The sequence below is a fragment of the Anopheles moucheti genome, chromosome 3, assembly GCF_943734755.1.
Source record: "Anopheles moucheti chromosome 3, idAnoMoucSN_F20_07, whole genome shotgun sequence".
NCBI classification, from domain to species: Eukaryota; Metazoa; Arthropoda; class Insecta; order Diptera; family Culicidae; genus Anopheles; species Anopheles moucheti.
This window is the reverse complement of record NC_069141.1, coordinates 86,355,251-86,373,438: the sequence shown is the minus strand read 5'-3', so window position 1 is coordinate 86,373,438 and position 18,188 is coordinate 86,355,251.

The window sequence follows — 18,188 nt, the reverse complement described above, 5'->3', positions numbered from 1 at the left end:
TGGCGGCCAAGATGGCGGACACAAGATGGCGGACAAGATGGCGGACCAAGATGGCGGCCAAGATGGAGGACCAAGATGGCGGCCAAGATGGCGGACAAGATGGCGAACAAGATGGCGGACCAAGATGGCGGACACAAGATGGCGGACAAGATGGCGGCCAAGATGGCATATCAAGTTGGCGGCCAAGATGGCGGACAAGATGGCGGACACAAGATGGCGGACAAGATGGCGGCCAAGATGGCATATCAAGTTGGCGGACAAGATGGCGGGCAAGATGGCGGACAAGATGGCGGGCAAGATGGCGGACACAAGATGGCAGCCAAGATGGCGGCCAAGATGGCGGACAAGATGGCGGACAAGATGGCGGACAAGATGGCGGACACAAGATGGCGGCCAAGATGGCGGCCAAGATGGCGGACAAGATGGCGGACAAGATGGCGGACAAGATGGCGGACAAGATGGCGGATCAAGATGGCGGCCAAGATGGCGGACAAGATGGCGGACAAGATGGCGGACCAAGATGGCGGACACAAGATGGCGGACAAGATGGCGGCCAAGATGGCATATCAAGTTGGCGGCCAAGATGGCGGACAAGATGGCGGACCAAGATGGCGGACACAAGATGGCGGACAAGATGGCGGCCAAGATGGCATATCAAGTTGGCGGCCAAGATGGCGGACAAGATGGCGGACCAAGATGGCGGACAAGATGGTGGCCAAGATGGTGGCCAAGATGACGGACACAAGATGGCGGCCACGGTGGCGGACAAGATGGCGGACAAGATGGCGGCCAAGATGGCGGCCAAGATGGCAGCCAAGTTGGCGGTCAAGATGGCGATCACAAGATGGCGGACCAAGATGGCGGACAAGATGGCGGACAAGATGGCAGACAAGATGGCGGACACACGATGGGGGACAAGATGGCGGACAAGATGGCGGCCAAGATTGCGGACAAAATGGCGGCCAAGATGACGGACAAGATGGCGGACAAGATGGCGGACCAAGATGGCGGACCAATATGGCGGACCAAGATGGCGGACAAGATGGCGGACAAGATGGCGGACAAGATGGTGGCCAAGATGGCGGACAAGATGGCGGCCAAGATGGCGGACACAAGATGGTGGCCAAGATGGCGGCCAAGATGGCGGACAAGATGGCGGACAAGATGGCGGACAAGATGGCGGTCAAGATGGCGGACAAGATGGCGGACAAGATGGCGGCCAAGATGGCGGCCAAGATGGCGGCCAAGATGGCGGACAAGATGGCGGACAAGATGGCGGACCAAGATGGCGGCCAAGATGGCGGACAAGATGGCGGACAAGATGGCGGCCAAGATGGTGGACAAGATGGCGGCCAAGATGGCGGACAAGATGGCGGACCAATATGGCGGACAAGATGGCGAACAAGATGGCGGCCAAGATGGCGGCCAAGATGGCGGACAAGATGGTGGACAAGATGGCGGACAAGATGGCGGACAAGATGGCGGACAAGATGGTGGCCAAGATGGCGGCCAAGATGGCGGCCAAGATGGCGGACAAGATGGCGGACAAGATAGCGGACAAGATGGCGGACAAGATGGCGGACAAGATGGCGGACACAAGATGGCAGCCAAGATGGCGGCCAAGATGGCGGCCAAGATGGCGGCAAAGATGGCGGCCAAGATGGCGGACACAAGATGGCGGACAAGATGGCGGACCAAGATGGCGGACAAGATGGCGGACAAGATGGCGGACAAGATGGCGGACAAGATGGCGGGCAAGATGGCGGACAAGATGGCGGACAAGATGGCGGACACAAGATGGCAGCCAAGATGGCGGCCAAGATGGCGGCCAAGATGGCGGACAAGATGGCGGCCAAGATGGCGGACACAAGATGGCGGACAAGATGGCGGCCAAGATGGCGGCCAAGATGGCGGCCAAGATGGCGGCCAAGATGGCGGCCAAGATGGCGGCCAAGATGGCGGCCAAGATGGCGGCCAAGATGGCGGACAAGATGGCGGACAAGATGGCGGCCAAGATGGCGGACAAGATGGCGGACAAGATGGCGGACAAGATGGCGGGCCAAGATGGCGGCCAAGATGGCGGACACAAGATGGCGGACAAGATGGCGGCCAAGATGGCGGCCAAGATGGCGGACAAGATGGCGGGCAAGATGGCGGACAAGATGGCGGGCAAGATGGCGGACACAAGATGGCAGCCAAGATGGCGGCCAAGATGGCGGCCAAGATGGCGGCAAAGATGGCGGCCAAGATGGCGGACACAAGATGGCGGACAAGATGGCGGCCAAGATGGCGGACACAAGATGGCGGACAAGATGGCGGACCAAGATGGCGGCCAAGATGGAGGACCAAGATGGCGGCCAAGATGGCGGACAAGATGGCGGACAAGATGGCGGACCAAGATGGCGGACACAAGATGGCGGACAAGATGGCGGACAAGATGGCATATCAAGTTGGCGGCCAAGATGGCGGACAAGATGGCGGACCAAGATGGCGGACAAGATGGTGGCCAAGATGGCGGCCAAGATGACGGACACAAGATGGCGGCCAAGGTGGCGGACAAGATGGCGGACAAGAAGGCGGCCAAGATGGCGGCCAAGATGGCGGACAAGATGGCGGGCAAGATGGCGGGCAAGATGGCGGACACAAGATGGCGGACAAGATGGCGGACAAGCTGGCGGGCCAAGATGGCGGACAAGATGGCGGACCAAGATGGCGGCCAAGATGGCGGACACAAGATGGCGGACAAGATGGCGGACCAAGATGGCGGCCAAGATGGAGGACCAAGATGGCGGCCAAGATGGCGGCCAAGATGGCGGACAAGATGGCGGCCAAGATGGCGGACAAGATGGCGGACAAGATGGCGGACAAGATGGCGGACACAAGATGGCGGCCAAGATGGCGGCCAAGATGGCGGACAAGATGGCGGACAAGATGGCGGACAAGATGGCGGCCAAGATGGCGGACAAGATGGCGGACAAGATGGCGGCCAAGATGGCGGACAAGATGGCGGCCAAGATGGCGGACAAGATGGCGGCCAAGATGGCGGCCAAGATGGCGGACAAGATGGCGGGCAAGATGGCGGACAAGATGGCGGGCAAGATGGCGGACACAAGATGGCAGCCAAGATGGCGGCCAAGATGGCGGCCAAGATGGCGGCAAAGATGGCGGCCAAGATGGCGGACACAAGATGGCGGACAAGATGGCGGCCAAGATGGCGGCCAAGATGGCGGACACAAGATGGCGGACAAGATGGCGGACCAAGATGGCGGCCAAGATGGAGGACCAAGATGGCGGCCAAGATGGCGGACAAGATGGCGGACAAGATGGCGGACCAAGATGGCGGACACAAGATGGCGGACAAGATGGCGGCCAAGATGGCATATCAAGTTGGCGGCCAAGATGGCGGACAAGATGGCGGACCAAGATGGCGGACAAGATGGTGGCCAAGATGGCGGCCAAGAGGACGGACACAAGATGGCGGCCAAGGTGGCGGACAAGATGGCGGACAAGATGGCGGCCAAGATGGCGGCCAAGATGGCGGACAAGATGGCGGGCAAGATGGCGGACACAAGATGGCGGACAAGATGGCGGACAAGCTGGCGGGCCAAGATGGCGGACAAGATGGCGGACCAAGATGGCGGCCAAGATGGAGGACCAAGATGGCGGCCAAGATGGCGGACAAGATGGCGGACAAGATGGCGGACCAAGATGGCGGACACAAGATGGCGGACAAGATGGCGGCCAAGATGGCATATCAAGTTGGCGGCTAAGATGGCGGACAAGATGGCGGACCAAGATGGCGGACAAGATGGTGGCCAAGATGGCGGACAAGATGGCGGCCAAGATGGCGGACAAGATGGCGGCCAAGATGGCGGCCAAGATGGCGGACAAGATGGCGGACAAGATGGCGGACACAAGATGGCGGACAAGATGGCGGCCAAGATGGCGGCCAAGATGGCGGCCAAGATGGCGGACAAGATGGCGGCCAAGATGGCGGCCAAGATGGCGGCCAAGATGGCGGACAAGATGGTGGACAAGATGGCGGACAAGATGGCGGACAAGATGGCGGACAAGATGGCGGCCAAGATGGCGGCCAAGATGGCGGACAAGATGGCGGACAAGATAGCGGACAAAGATGGCGGACAAGATGGCGGACAAGATGGCGGACACAAGATGGCAGCCAAGATGGCGGCCAAGATGGCGGCCAAGATGGCGGCAAAGATGGCGGCCAAGATGGCGGACACAAGATGGCGGACAAGATGGCGGACCAAGATGGCGGACAAGATGGCGGACAAGATGGCGCACAAGACGGCGGACAAGATGGCGGGCAAGATGGCGGACAAGATGGCGGACAAGATGGCGGACACAAGATGGCAGCCAAGATGGCGGCCAAGATGGCGGCCAAGATGGCGGCCAAGATGGCGGCCAAGATGGCGGCCAAGATGGCGGCAAAGATGGCGGCCAAGATGGCGGACAAGATGGCGGACAAGATGGCGGCCAAGATGGCGGCCAAGATGGCGGCCAAGATGGCGGCCAAGATGGCGGCCAAGATGGCGGCCAAGATGGCGGACAAGATGGCGGACAAGATGGCGGCCAAGATGGCGGACAAGATGGCGGACAAGATGGCGGACAAGATGGCGGGCCAAGATGGCGGCCAAGATGGCGGACACAAGATGGCGGACAAGATGGCGGCCAAGATGGCGGCCAAGATGGCGGACAAGATGGCGGGCAAGATGGCGGACAAGATGGCGGGCAAGATGGCGGACACAAGATGGCAGCCAAGATGGCGGCCAAGATGGCGGCCAAGATGGCGGCAAAGATGGCGGCCAAGATGGCGGACACAAGATGGCGGACAAGATGGCGGCCAAGATGGCGGACACAAGATGGCGGACAAGATGGCGGACCAAGATGGCGGCCAAGATGGAGGACCAAGATGGCGGCCAAGATGGCGGACAAGATGGCGGACAAGATGGCGGACCAAGATGGCGGACACAAGATGGCGGACAAGATGGCGGCCAAGATGGCATATCAAGTTGGCGGCCAAGATGGCGGACAAGATGGCGGCCAAGATGGCGGACAAGATGGCGGAACAAGATGGCGGACAAGATGGCGGACAAGATGGCGGACAAGATGGCGGACACAAGATGGCGGCCAAGATGGCGGCCAAGATGGCGGACAAGATGGCGGACAAGATGGCGGACAAGATGGCGGACAAGCTGGCGGGCCAAGATGGCGGACAAGATGGCGGACCAAGATGGTGGCCAAGATGGCGGAAACAAGATGGCGGACAAGATGGCGGACCAAGATGGCGGCCAAGATGGAGGACCAAGAAGGCGGCCAAGATGGCGGACAAGATGGCGGACAAGATGGCGGACCAAGATGGCGGACACAAGATGGCGGACAAGATGGCGGCCAAGATGGCATATCAAGTTGGCGGCCAAGATGGCGGACAAGATGGCGGACAAGATGGCGGACAAGATGGCGGAACAAGATGGCGGACACAAGATGGCGGACAAGATGGCGGACAAGATGGCGGACAAGATGGCGGACACAAGATGGCGGCCAAGATGGCGGCCAAGATGGCGGACAAGATGGCGGACAATATGGCGGACAAGATGGCGGACAAGATGGCGGATCAAGATGGCGGCCAAGATGGCGGACAAGATGGCGGACAAGATGGCGGACCAAGATGGCGGACACAAGATGGCGGACAAGATGGCGGCCAAGATGGCATATCAAGTTGGCGGCCAAGATGGCGGACAAGATGGCGGCCAAGATGGCGGACAAGATGGCGGACACAAGATGGCGGACAAGATGGCGGACAAGATGGCGGACACAAGATGGCGGCCAAGATGGCGGCCAAGATGGCGGCCAAGATGGCGGACAAGATGGCGGACAAGATGGCGGACAAGATGGCGGACAAGATGGCGGACAAGCTGGCGGGCCAAGATGGCGGACAAGATGGCGGACCAAGATGGCGGCCAAGATGGCGGCCAAGCTGGCGGACAAGATGGCGGGCCAAGATGGAGGACCAAGATGGCGGCCAAGATGGCGGCCAAGATGGCGGACAAGATGGCGGACAAGATGGCGGATCAAGATGGCGGCCAAGATGGCGGACAAGATGGCGGACAAGATGGCGGACAAGATGGCGGACCAAGATGGCGGACAAGATGGCGGACAAGATGGCGGCCAAGATGGCGGACACACCATGGCGGCCTAGATGGCGGACAAGATGGCGGAAAAGATGGCGGACAAAAGATGGCGGCCTAGATGGCGGATGAGATGGCGGCCAAGATAGCGGTTAAGATACAAACCAGCTGTTTTCAGATTTCCGATATCAGGAGAGCATGTTGTTCAAGAGGTAACATCTTCCATCCCCCTCCCCCCCCTTCCCCTCAAAAATGGTGACCAAGATGGCGGCCAAGATGGCGGTCAAGATGGCGGCCAAGATGGCGGACACAAGATGGCGGACAAGATGGCGAACAAGATGGCGGCCAAGATGGCGGCCAAGATGGCGGACAAGATGGCGGACACAAGATGGCGAACAAGATGGTGGACAAGATGGCGAACAAGATGGCGGACAAGATGGCGGACCAAGATGGCGGCCAAGATGGCGGCCAAGATAGCGGACACAAGATGGCGGCCAAGATGGCAGACAATATGGCGGGCAAGATGGCGGACAAGATGGCGGCCAAGATGGCGGACACAAGATGGCGGCCAAGATGGCGGCAAAGATGGCGGCCCAGATGGCGGACACAAGATGGCGGACAAGATGGTGGACCAAGATGGCGGCCAAGATGGCGGACCAAGATGGCGGCCAAGATGGCGGACACAAGATGGCGGACAAGATGGCGGACACAAGATGGCGGACAAGATGGCGGACAAGATGGCGGACCAAGATGGCGGACAAGATGGCGGACAAGATGGCGGACAAGATGGCGGACAAGATGGCGGACAAGATGGCGGACCAAGATGGCGGACACAAGATGGCGGACAAGATGGCGGACCAAGATGGCGGACAAGATGGCGGACAAGATGGCGGACAAGATGGCGGACAAGATGGCGGACAAGATGGCGGACCAAGATGGCGGACACAAGATGGCGGACAAGATGGCGGCCAAGATGGCGGACAAGATGGCGGACAAGATAGCGGACAAGATGGCGGACAAGATGGCGGACAAGATGGCGGACACAAGATGGCAGCCAAGATGGCGGCCAAAATGGTGGCCAAGATGGCGGCAAAGATGGCGGCCAAGATGGCGGACACAAGATGGCGGACAAGATGGCGGACCAAGATGGCGGACAAGATGGCGGACAAGATGGCGGACAAGATGGCGGACAAGATGGCGGCCAAGATGGCGGACAAGATGGCGGACAAGATGGCGGACACAAGATGGCAGCCAAGATGGCGGACAAGATGGCGGACAAGATGGCGGCCAAGATGGCGGCCAAGATGGCGGCCAAGATGGCGGACACAAGATGGCGGCCAAGATGGCGGACAAAATGGCGGCCAAGATGGCGGCCAAGATGGCGGACAAGATGGCGGACAAGATGGCGGACAAGATGGCGGACAAGATGGCGGACAAGAAGGCGGGCCAAGATGGCGGACAAGATGGCGGACAAGATGGCGGACAAGATGGCGGCCAAGATGGCGGACACAAGATGGCGGACACAAGATGGCGGACAAGATGGCGGACAAGATGGCGGACACAAGATGGCGGACAAGATGGCGGCCAAGATGGCGGACAAGATGGCGGACAAGATGGCGGCCAAGATGGCGGCCAAGATGGCGGACAAGATGGCGGACACAAGATGACGGACAAGATGGCGGACAAAGATGGCGGACACAAGATGGCGGCCAAGATGACGGACAAGATGGCGGACCAAGATGGCGGCCAAGATGGCGGACAAGATGGCGGCCAAGATGGCGGCCAAGATGGCGGACAAGATGGCGGCCAAGATGGCGGCCAAGATGGCGGACAAGATGGCGGACAAGATGGCGGCCAAGATGGCGGACAAGATGGCGGACAAAATGGCGGACAAGATGGCGGACAAGATGGCGGACAAGATGGCGGACAAGATGGCGGCCAACATGGTGGACAAGATGGCGGTCAAGATGGCGGACAATATGTCGGCCAAGATGGCGGCCAAGATGGCGGACCAAGATGGCGGACAAGATGGCGGACACAAGATGGCGGGCCAAGATGGCAGACAATATGGCGGACAAGATGGCGGACAAGATGGCGGCCAAGATGGCGGACACAAGATGGCGACCAAGATGGCGGCCAAGATGGCGAACAAGATGGTGGCCAAGATGGTGGACAAGATGGCGGTCAAGATGGCGGACAATATGTCGGCCAAGATGGCGGCCAAGATGGCGGACCAAGATGGCGGACAAGATGGCGGACACAAGATGGCGGGCCAAGATGGCAGACAATATGGCGGACAAGATGGCGGACAAGATGGCGGCCAAGATGGCGGACACAAGATGGCGACCAAGATGGCGGCCAAGATGGCGAACAAGATGGTGGCCAAGATGGCGGACAAGATGGCGGGCAAGATGGCGGACAAGATGGCGGGCAAGATGGCGGACACAAGATGGCAGCCAAGATGGCGGCCAAGATGGCGGCCAAGATGGCGGCAAAGATGGCGGCCAAGATGGCGGACACAAGATGGCGGACAAGATGGCGGACCAAGATGGCGGACAAGATGGCGGACAAGATGGCGCACAAGACGGCGGACAAGATGGCGGGCAAGATGGCGGACAAGATGGCGGACAAGATGGCGGCCAAGATGGCGGCAAAGATGGCGGCCAAGATGGCGGACACAAGATGGCGGACAAGATGGCGGACCAATATGGCGGACAAGATGGCGGACAAGATGGCGGACAAGATGGCGGGCAAGATGGCGGACAAGATGGCGGACAAGATGGCGGACACAAGATGGCAGCCAAGATGGCGGCCAAGATGGCGGCCAAGATGGCGGCAAAGATGGCGGCCAAGATGGCGGACACAAGATGGCGGCCAAGATGGCGGCCAAGATGGCGGCCAAGATGGCGGACAAGATGGCGGACAAGATGGCGGACAAGATGGCGGACAACATGGCGGACAAGATGGCGGACAAGATGGCGGGCCAAGATGGCGGACACAAGATGGCGGACAAGATGGCGGACCAAGATGGCGGACAAGATGGCGGACAAGATGGCGGACAAGATGGCGGACAAGATGGCGGCCAAGATGGCGGCCAAGATGGCGGACAAGATGGCGGACAAGATGGCGGACAAGATGGCGGACAAGATGGCGGCCAAGATGGCGGCCAAGATGGCGGCCAAGATGGCGGACAAGATGGCGGGCAAGATGGCGGACAAGATGGCGGCCAAGATGGCGGCCAAGATGGCGGACAAGATGGCGGACAAGATGGCGGACCAAGATGGCGGCCAAGATGGCGGACACAAGATGGCGGACAAGATGGCGGCCAAGATGGCGGACACAAGATGGCGGACAAGATGGCGGACCAAGATGGCGACCAAGATGGAGGACCAAGATGGCGGCCAAGATGGCGGCCAAGATGGCGGACAAGATGGCGGACAAGATGGCGGATCAAGATGGCGGACAAGATGGCGGACAAGATGGCGGACAAGATGGCGGACCAAGATGGCGGACACAAGATGGCGGACAAGATGGCGGCCAAGATGGCATATCAAGATGGCGGCCAAGATGGCGGACAAGATGGCGGCCAAGATGGCGGACAAGATGGCGGAACAAGATGGCGGACATAAGATGGCGGACAAGATGGCGGACAAGATGGCGGACAAGATGGCGGACACAAGATGGCGGACACAAGATGGCGGCCAAGATGGCGGCCAAGATGGCGGACAAGATGGCGGACCAAGATGGCGGACAAGATGGCGGACAAGATGGCGGACAAGCTGGCGGGCCAAGATGGCGGACAAGATGGCGGACCAAGATGGCGGCCAAGATGGCGGCCAAGATGGCATATCAAGATGGCGGCCAAGATGGCGGACAAGATGGCGGCCAAGATGGCGGACAAGATGGCGGAACAAGATGGCGGACACAAGATGGCGGACAAGATGGCGGACAAGATGGCGGACAAGATGGCGGACACAAGATGGCGGACACAAGATGGCGGCCAAGATGGCGGCCAAGATGGCGGACAAGATGGCGGCCAAGATGGCGGACACACCATGGCGGACAAGATGGCGGAAAAGATGGCGGACAAAAGATGGCGGCCTAGATGGCGGATGAGATGGCGGCCAAGATAGCGGACAAGAAACAAACCAGCTGTTTTCAGATTTCCGATACCAGGAGAGCATGTTGTTCAAGAGGTAACATCTTCCATCCCCCTCCCCCCCTTCCCCTCAAAAATGGTGACCAAGATGGCGGCCAAGATGGCGGTCAAGATGGCGGCCAAGATGGCGGACACAAGATGGCGGACAAGATGGCGGACAAGATGGCGGCCAAGATGGCGGCCAAGATGGCGGACAAGATGGCGGCCAAGATGGCGGACCAAGATGGCGGCCAAGATGGCGGACACAAGATGGCGGACAAGATGGCGGACACAAGATGGCGGACAAGATGGCGGACAAGATGGCGGACCAAGATGGCGGACAAGATGGCGGACAAGATGGCGGACAAGATGGCGGACAAGATGGCGGCCAAGATGGCATATCAAGATGGCGGCCAAGATGGCGGACAAGATGGCGGCCAAGATGGCGGACAAGATGGCGGACAAGATGGCGGACAAGATGGCGGACAAGATGGCGGCCAAGATGGCGGCCAAGATGGCGGCCAAGATGGCGGACAAGATGGCGGGCAAGATGGCGGACAAGATGGCGGCCAAGATGGCGGCCAAGATGGCGGACAAGATGGCGGACAAGATGGCGGACCAAGATGGCGGCCAAGATGGCGGACACAAGATGGCGGACAAGATGGCGGCCAAGATGGCGGACACAAGATGGCGGACAAGATGGCGGACCAAGATGGCGACCAAGATGGAGGACCAAGATGGCGGCCAAGATGGCGGCCAAGATGGCGGACAAGATGGCGGACAAGATGGCGGACCAAGATGGCGGCCAAGATGGCGGACACAAGATGGCGGACAAGATGGCGGCCAAGATGGCGGACACAAGATGGCGGACAAGATGGCGGACCAAGATGGCGACCAAGATGGAGGACCAAGATGGCGGCCAAGATGGCGGCCAAGATGGCGGACAAGATGGCGGACAAGATGGCGGATCAAGATGGCGGACAAGATGGCGGACAAGATGGCGGACAAGATGGCGGACCAAGATGGCGGACACAAGATGGCGGACAAGATGGCGGCCAAGATGGCATATCAAGATGGCGGCCAAGATGGCGGACAAGATGGCGGCCAAGATGGCGGACAAGATGGCGGAACAAGATGGCGGACATAAGATGGCGGACAAGATGGCGGACAAGATGGCGGACAAGATGGCGGACACAAGATGGCGGACACAAGATGGCGGCCAAGATGGCGGCCAAGATGGCGGACAAGATGGCGGACCAAGATGGCGGACAAGATGGCGGACAAGATGGCGGACAAGCTGGCGGGCCAAGATGGCGGACAAGATGGCGGACCAAGATGGCGGCCAAGATGGCGGCCAAGATGGCATATCAAGATGGCGGCCAAGATGGCGGACAAGATGGCGGCCAAGATGGCGGACAAGATGGCGGAACAAGATGGCGGACACAAGATGGCGGACAAGATGGCGGACAAGATGGCGGACAAGATGGCGGACACAAGATGGCGGACACAAGATGGCGGCCAAGATGGCGGCCAAGATGGCGGACAAGATGGCGGCCAAGATGGCGGACACACCATGGCGGACAAGATGGCGGAAAAGATGGCGGACAAAAGATGGCGGCCTAGATGGCGGATGAGATGGCGGCCAAGATAGCGGACAAGAAACAAACCAGCTGTTTTCAGATTTCCGATACCAGGAGAGCATGTTGTTCAAGAGGTAACATCTTCCATCCCCCTCCCCCCCTTCCCCTCAAAAATGGTGACCAAGATGGCGGCCAAGATGGCGGTCAAGATGGCGGCCAAGATGGCGGACACAAGATGGCGGACAAGATGGCGGACAAGATGGCGGCCAAGATGGCGGCCAAGATGGCGGCCAAGATGGCGGACAAGATGGCGGCCAAGATGGCGGACCAAGATGGCGGCCAAGATGGCGGACACAAGATGGCGGACAAGATGGCGGACACAAGATGGCGGACAAGATGGCGGACAAGATGGCGGACCAAGATGGCGGACAAGATGGCGGACAAGATGGCGGACAAGATGGCGGACAAGATGGCGGACAAGATGGCGGACCAAGATGGCGGACACAAGATGGCGGACAAGATGGCGGACCAAGATGGCGGACAAGATGGCGGACAAGATGGCGGACAAGATGGCGGACAAGATGGCGGACAAGATGGCGGACAAGATGGCGGACACAAGATGGCGGCCAAGATGGCGGACAAGATGGCGGACAAGATGGCGGACAAGATGGCGGACAAGATGGCGGACAAGATGGCGGACAAGATGGCGGACACAAGATGGCGGACAAGATGGCGGCCAAGATGGCGGACCAAGATGGCGGACAAGATGGTGGCCAAGATGGTGGACAAGATGGCGACCAAGATGGCGGATCAAGATGGCGGACCAAGATGGCGGACCAAGATGGCGGACCAAGATGGCGGACCAAGATGGCGGACAAGATGGCGGACAAGATGGCGGACAAGATGGCGGACAAGATGGCGGACAAGATGGTGGACCAAGATGGCGGACAAGATGGCGGCCAAGATGGCGGACCAAGATGGCGGCCAAGATGGCGGGCCAAGATGGCGGCCAAGATGGCGGCCAAGATGGCGGCCAAGATGGCGGCCGAGATGGCGGACCAAGATGGCGGACCAAGATGGCGGACAAGATGGCGGACAAGATGGCGGACAAGACGGCGGCCAAGATGGCGGACCAAGATGGCGGCCAAGATGGCGGCCAAGATGGCGGACAAGATGGCGGCCAAGATGGCGGACAAGATGGCGGCCAAGATGGCGGACAAGATGGCGGACAAGATGGCGGACACAAGATGGCGGACAAGATGGCGGCCAAGATGGCGGACAAGATGGCGGCAAAGATGGCGGACAAGATGGCGGCCAAGATGGCGGACCAAGATGGCGGACAAGATGGCGGCCAAGATGGCGGACAAGATGGCGGCCAAGATGGCGGCCAAGATGGCGGCCAAGATGGCGGACAAGATGGCGGACAAGATGGCGGCCAAGATGGCGGACCAGATGGCGGGCAAGATGGCGGCCATAAAATGGTGGCCAAGATGGCGGACAAGATGGCGGACAAGATGGCGGACAAGATGGCGGACAAGATGGCGGACAAGATGGCAGACAAGATGGTGGACAAGATGGCGGACAAGATGGCGGCCAAGATGGCGGCCAAGATGGCGGCCAAGATGGCGGCCAAGATGGCGGCCAAGATGGCGGCCAAGATGGCGGCCAAGATGGTGGACAAGATGGCGGACAAGATGGCGGACAAGATGGCGGACACAAGATGGCGGACAAGATGGCGGACAAGATGGCGGACCAAGATGGCGGACAAGATGGCGGACAAGATGGCGGCCAAGATGGCGGACAAGATGGCGGACAAGATGGCGGACAAGATGGCGGACAAGATGGCGGACCAAGATGGCGGACAAGATGGCGGACAAGATGGCGGCCAAGATGGCGGCCAAGATGGCGGACACAAGATGGCGGCCAAGGTGGCGGACAAAATGGCGGCCAAGATGGCGGCCAAGATGGCGGACAAGATGGCGGACAAGATGGCGGACAAGATGGCGGACAAGAAGGCGGGCCAAGATGGCGGGCCAAGATGGCGGACAAGATGGCGGGCCAAGATGGCGGACAAGATGGCGGACAAGATGGCGGACACAAGATGGCGGACCAAGATGGCGGACAAGATGGCGGACAAGATGGCGGACACAAGATGGCGGACAAGATGGCGGCCAAGATGGCGGACAAGATGGCGGACAAGATGGCGACCAAGATGGCGGCCAAGATGGCGGACAAGATGGCGGACACAAGATGACGGACAAGATGGCGGACAAGATGGCGGACAAGATGGCGGACAAGATGGCGGACAAGATGGCGGACCAAGATGGCGGACCAAGATGGCGGACCAAGATGGCGGACAAGATGGCGGCCAAGATGGCGGACAAGATGGCGGACAACATGGCGGACAAGATGGCGGACAAGATGGCGGACAAGATGGTGGACAAGATGGCGGACAAGATGGCGGACAAGATGGCGGACAAGATAGCGGCCAAGATGGCGGCCAAGATGGCGGACAAGATGGCGGACAAGATGGCGTACCAAGATGGCGGACCAAGATGGCGGACAAGATGGCGGACAAGATGGCGGCCAAGATGGCGGACAAGATAGCGGACAAGATGGCGGACAAGATGGCGGACAAGATGGCGAACAAGATGGCGGACAAGATGGCGGACAAGATGGCGGACCAAGATGGCGGACAAGATGGCGGACCAAGATGGCGGACAAGATGGCGGACAAGATGGCGGACCAAGATGGCGGACAAGATGGCGGACCAAGATGGCGGACAAGATGGCGGACAAGATGGCGGCCAAAATGGCGGCCAATACGGCGGACAAGATGGCGGACAAGATGGCGGACAAGATGGCGGACCAAGATGGCGGCCAAGATGGCGGCTAAGATGGCGGCCAAGATGGCGGCCAAGATGGCGGACCAAGATGGCGGACCAAGATGGTGGACCAAGATGGCGGCCAAGATGGCGGACAAGATGGCGGCCAAGATGGCGGCCAAGATGGCGGCCAAGATGGCGGCCAAGATGGCGGACAAAGATGGCGGACAAGATGGCGGACAAGATGGCGGACAAGATGGCGACTAAGATGGCGGACAACATGGCGGACAAGATGGCGGTTAAGATGGCGGACCAAGATGGCGGACCAAGATGGCGGACAAGATGGCGGACAAGATGGCGGACAAGATGGCGGACAAGATGGCGGACCAAGATGGCGGACCAAGATGGCGGACAAGATGGCGGACAAGATGGCGGACAAGATGGCGGACCAAGATGGCGGACCAAGATGGCGGACCAAGATGGTGGACCAAGATGGCGGCCAAGATGGCGGACAAGATGGCGGCCAAGATGGCGGCCAAGATGGCGGGCAAGATGGCGGCCAAGATGGCGGACAAAGATGGCGGACAAGATGGCGGACAAGATGGCGGACAAGATGGCGGCCAAGATGGCGGCCAAGATGGCGGCCAAGATGGCGGCCAAGATGGCGGACCAAGATGGCGGACAAGATGGCGGACAAGATGGCGAACAAGATCGCGGACAAGATGGCGGACCAAGATGGCGGACAAGATGGCGGACAAGATGGCGGACAAGATGGCGGACAAGATGGCGGTCAAGATGGCGGACCAAGATGGCGGCCAAGATGGCGGACAAGATAGCGGCCAAGATGGCGGACAAGATGGCGGCCAAGATGGCGGCCAAGATGGCGGCCAAGATGGCGGACAAGATGGCGGACAAGATGGCGGACAAGATGGCGGCCAAGATGGCGGACCAAGATGGCGGACAAGATGGCGGACAAGATGGCGGACAAGATGGCGACTAAGATGGCGGACAAGATGGCGGACAAGACGGCGGTTAAGATGGCGGACCAAGATGGCGGACCAAGATGGCGGACCAAGATGGCGGACAAGATGGCGGACAAGATGGCGGACAAGATGGCGGACAAGATGGCGGACAAGATGGCGGACAAGATGGCGGACCAAGATGGCGGACAAGATGGCGGACAAGATGGCGGACAAGATGGCGACCAAGATGGCGGCCAAGATGGCGGACCAAGATGGCGGACCAGGATGGCGGACAAGATGGCGGACCAAGATGGCGGACCACGATGGCGGACCAGATGGCGGACAAGATGGCGGACAAGATGGTGGACAAGATGGTGGACAAGATGGCGGACCAAGATGGCGGACAAGATGGTGGACAAGAGTGCGGACCAAGATAGCGGCCAAGATGGCGGCCAACATGGCGGACAAGATGGCGGACCAAGATGGCGGACCAAGATGGCGGACCAAGATGGCGGACAAGATGGCGGACAAGATGGCGGACCAAGATGGCGGACAAGATGGCGGACAAGATGGCGGACCAAGATGGCGGACAAGATGGCGGACCAAGATGGCGGACAAGATGGCGGACAAGATGGCGGCCAAAATGGCGGCCAAAATGGCGGACAAGATGGCGGACAAGATGGCGGACAAGATGGCGGACCAAGATGGCGGCCAAGATGGCGGCTAAGATGGCGGCCAAGATGGCGGCCAAGATGGCGGACCAAGATGGCGGACCAAGATGGTGGACCAAGATGGCGGCCAAGATGGCGGCCAAGATGGCGGCCAAGATGGCGGCCAAGATGGCGGCCAAGATGGCGGCCAAGATGGCGGACAAAGATGGCGGACAAGATGGCGGACAAGATGGCGGACAAGATGGCGACTAAGATGGCGGACAAGATGGCGGACAAGATGGCGGACCAAGATGGCGGACAAGATGGCGGACAAAATGGCGGACAAGATGGCGGACAAGATGGCGGACCAAGATGGCGGACAAGATGGCGGACAAGATGGCGGCCAAGATGGCGGCCAAGATGGCGGACAAGATGGCGGACAAGATGGCGGACAAGATGGCGGACCAAGATGGCGGACAAGATGGCGGCCAAGATGGCGGCCAAGATGGCGGACCAAGATGGCGGCCAAGGTGGCGGACAAGATGGCGGCCAAGATGGCGGCCAAGATGGCGGCCAAGATGGCGGTTAAGATGGCGGACCAAGATGGCGGACCAAGATGGCGGACCAAGATGGCGGACAAGATGGCGGACAAGATGGCGGACAAGATGGCGGACCAAGATGACGGACAAGATGGCGGACCAAGATGGCGGACAAGATGGCGGACAAGATGGCGGACAAGATGGCGACCAAGATGGCGGACAAGATGGCGGACAAGATGGCGGACAAAATGGCGGACCAAGATGGCGGACAAGATGGCGGACAAGATGGCGGACAAGATGGCGACCAAGATGGCGGACAAGATGGCGGACAAGATGACGGACAAGATGGCGGACCAAGATGACGGCCAAGATGGCGGACAAGATGGCGGACAAGATGGCGACTAAGATGGCGGACAAGATGGCGGACAAGATGGCGGACAAGATGGCGGACAAGATGGCGGACCAAGATGGCGGACAAGATGGCGGACAAGATGGCGGACAAGATGGCGGACAAGATGGCGGCCAAGATGGCGGCCAAGATGGCGGCCAAGATGGCGGACCAAGATGGCGGACAAGATGGCGGACAAGATGGCGGACAAGATGGCGAACAAGATCGCGGACAAGATGGCGGACCAAGATGGCGGACAAGATGGCGGACAAGATGGCGGACAAGATGGCGGACAAGATGGCGGACAAGATGGCGGACAAGATGGCGGTCAAGATGGCGGACCAAGATGGCGGCCAAGATGGCGGACAAGATAGCGGCCAAGATGGCGGACAAGATGGCGGCCAAGATGGCGGCCAAAATGGCGGCCAAGATGGCGGACAAGATGGCGGACAAGATGGCGGACAAGATGGCGGCCAAGATGGCGGACCAAGATGGCGGACAAGATGGCGGACAAGATGGCGGACAAGATGGCGACTAAGATGGCGGCCAAGATGGCGGACAAGATGGCGGTTAAGATGGCGGACCAAGATGGCGGACCAAGATGGCGGACCAAGATGGCGGACAAGATGGCGGACAAGATGGCGGACAAGATGGCGGACAAGATGGCGGACAAGATGGCGGACCAAGATGGCGGACAAGATGGCGGACAAGATGGCGACCAAGATGGCGGCCAAGATGGCGGACCAAGATGGCGGCCACAAGATGGCGGACAAGATGGCGGACCAAGATGGCGGACAAGATGGCGGACCAAGATGGCGGACCAAGATGGCGGACAAGATGGCGGACCAGATGGCGGACAAGATGGCGGACAAGATGGTGGACAAGATGGTGGACAAGATGGCGGACCAAGATGGCGGACAAGATGGTGGACAAGAGTGCGGACCAAGATAGCGGCCAA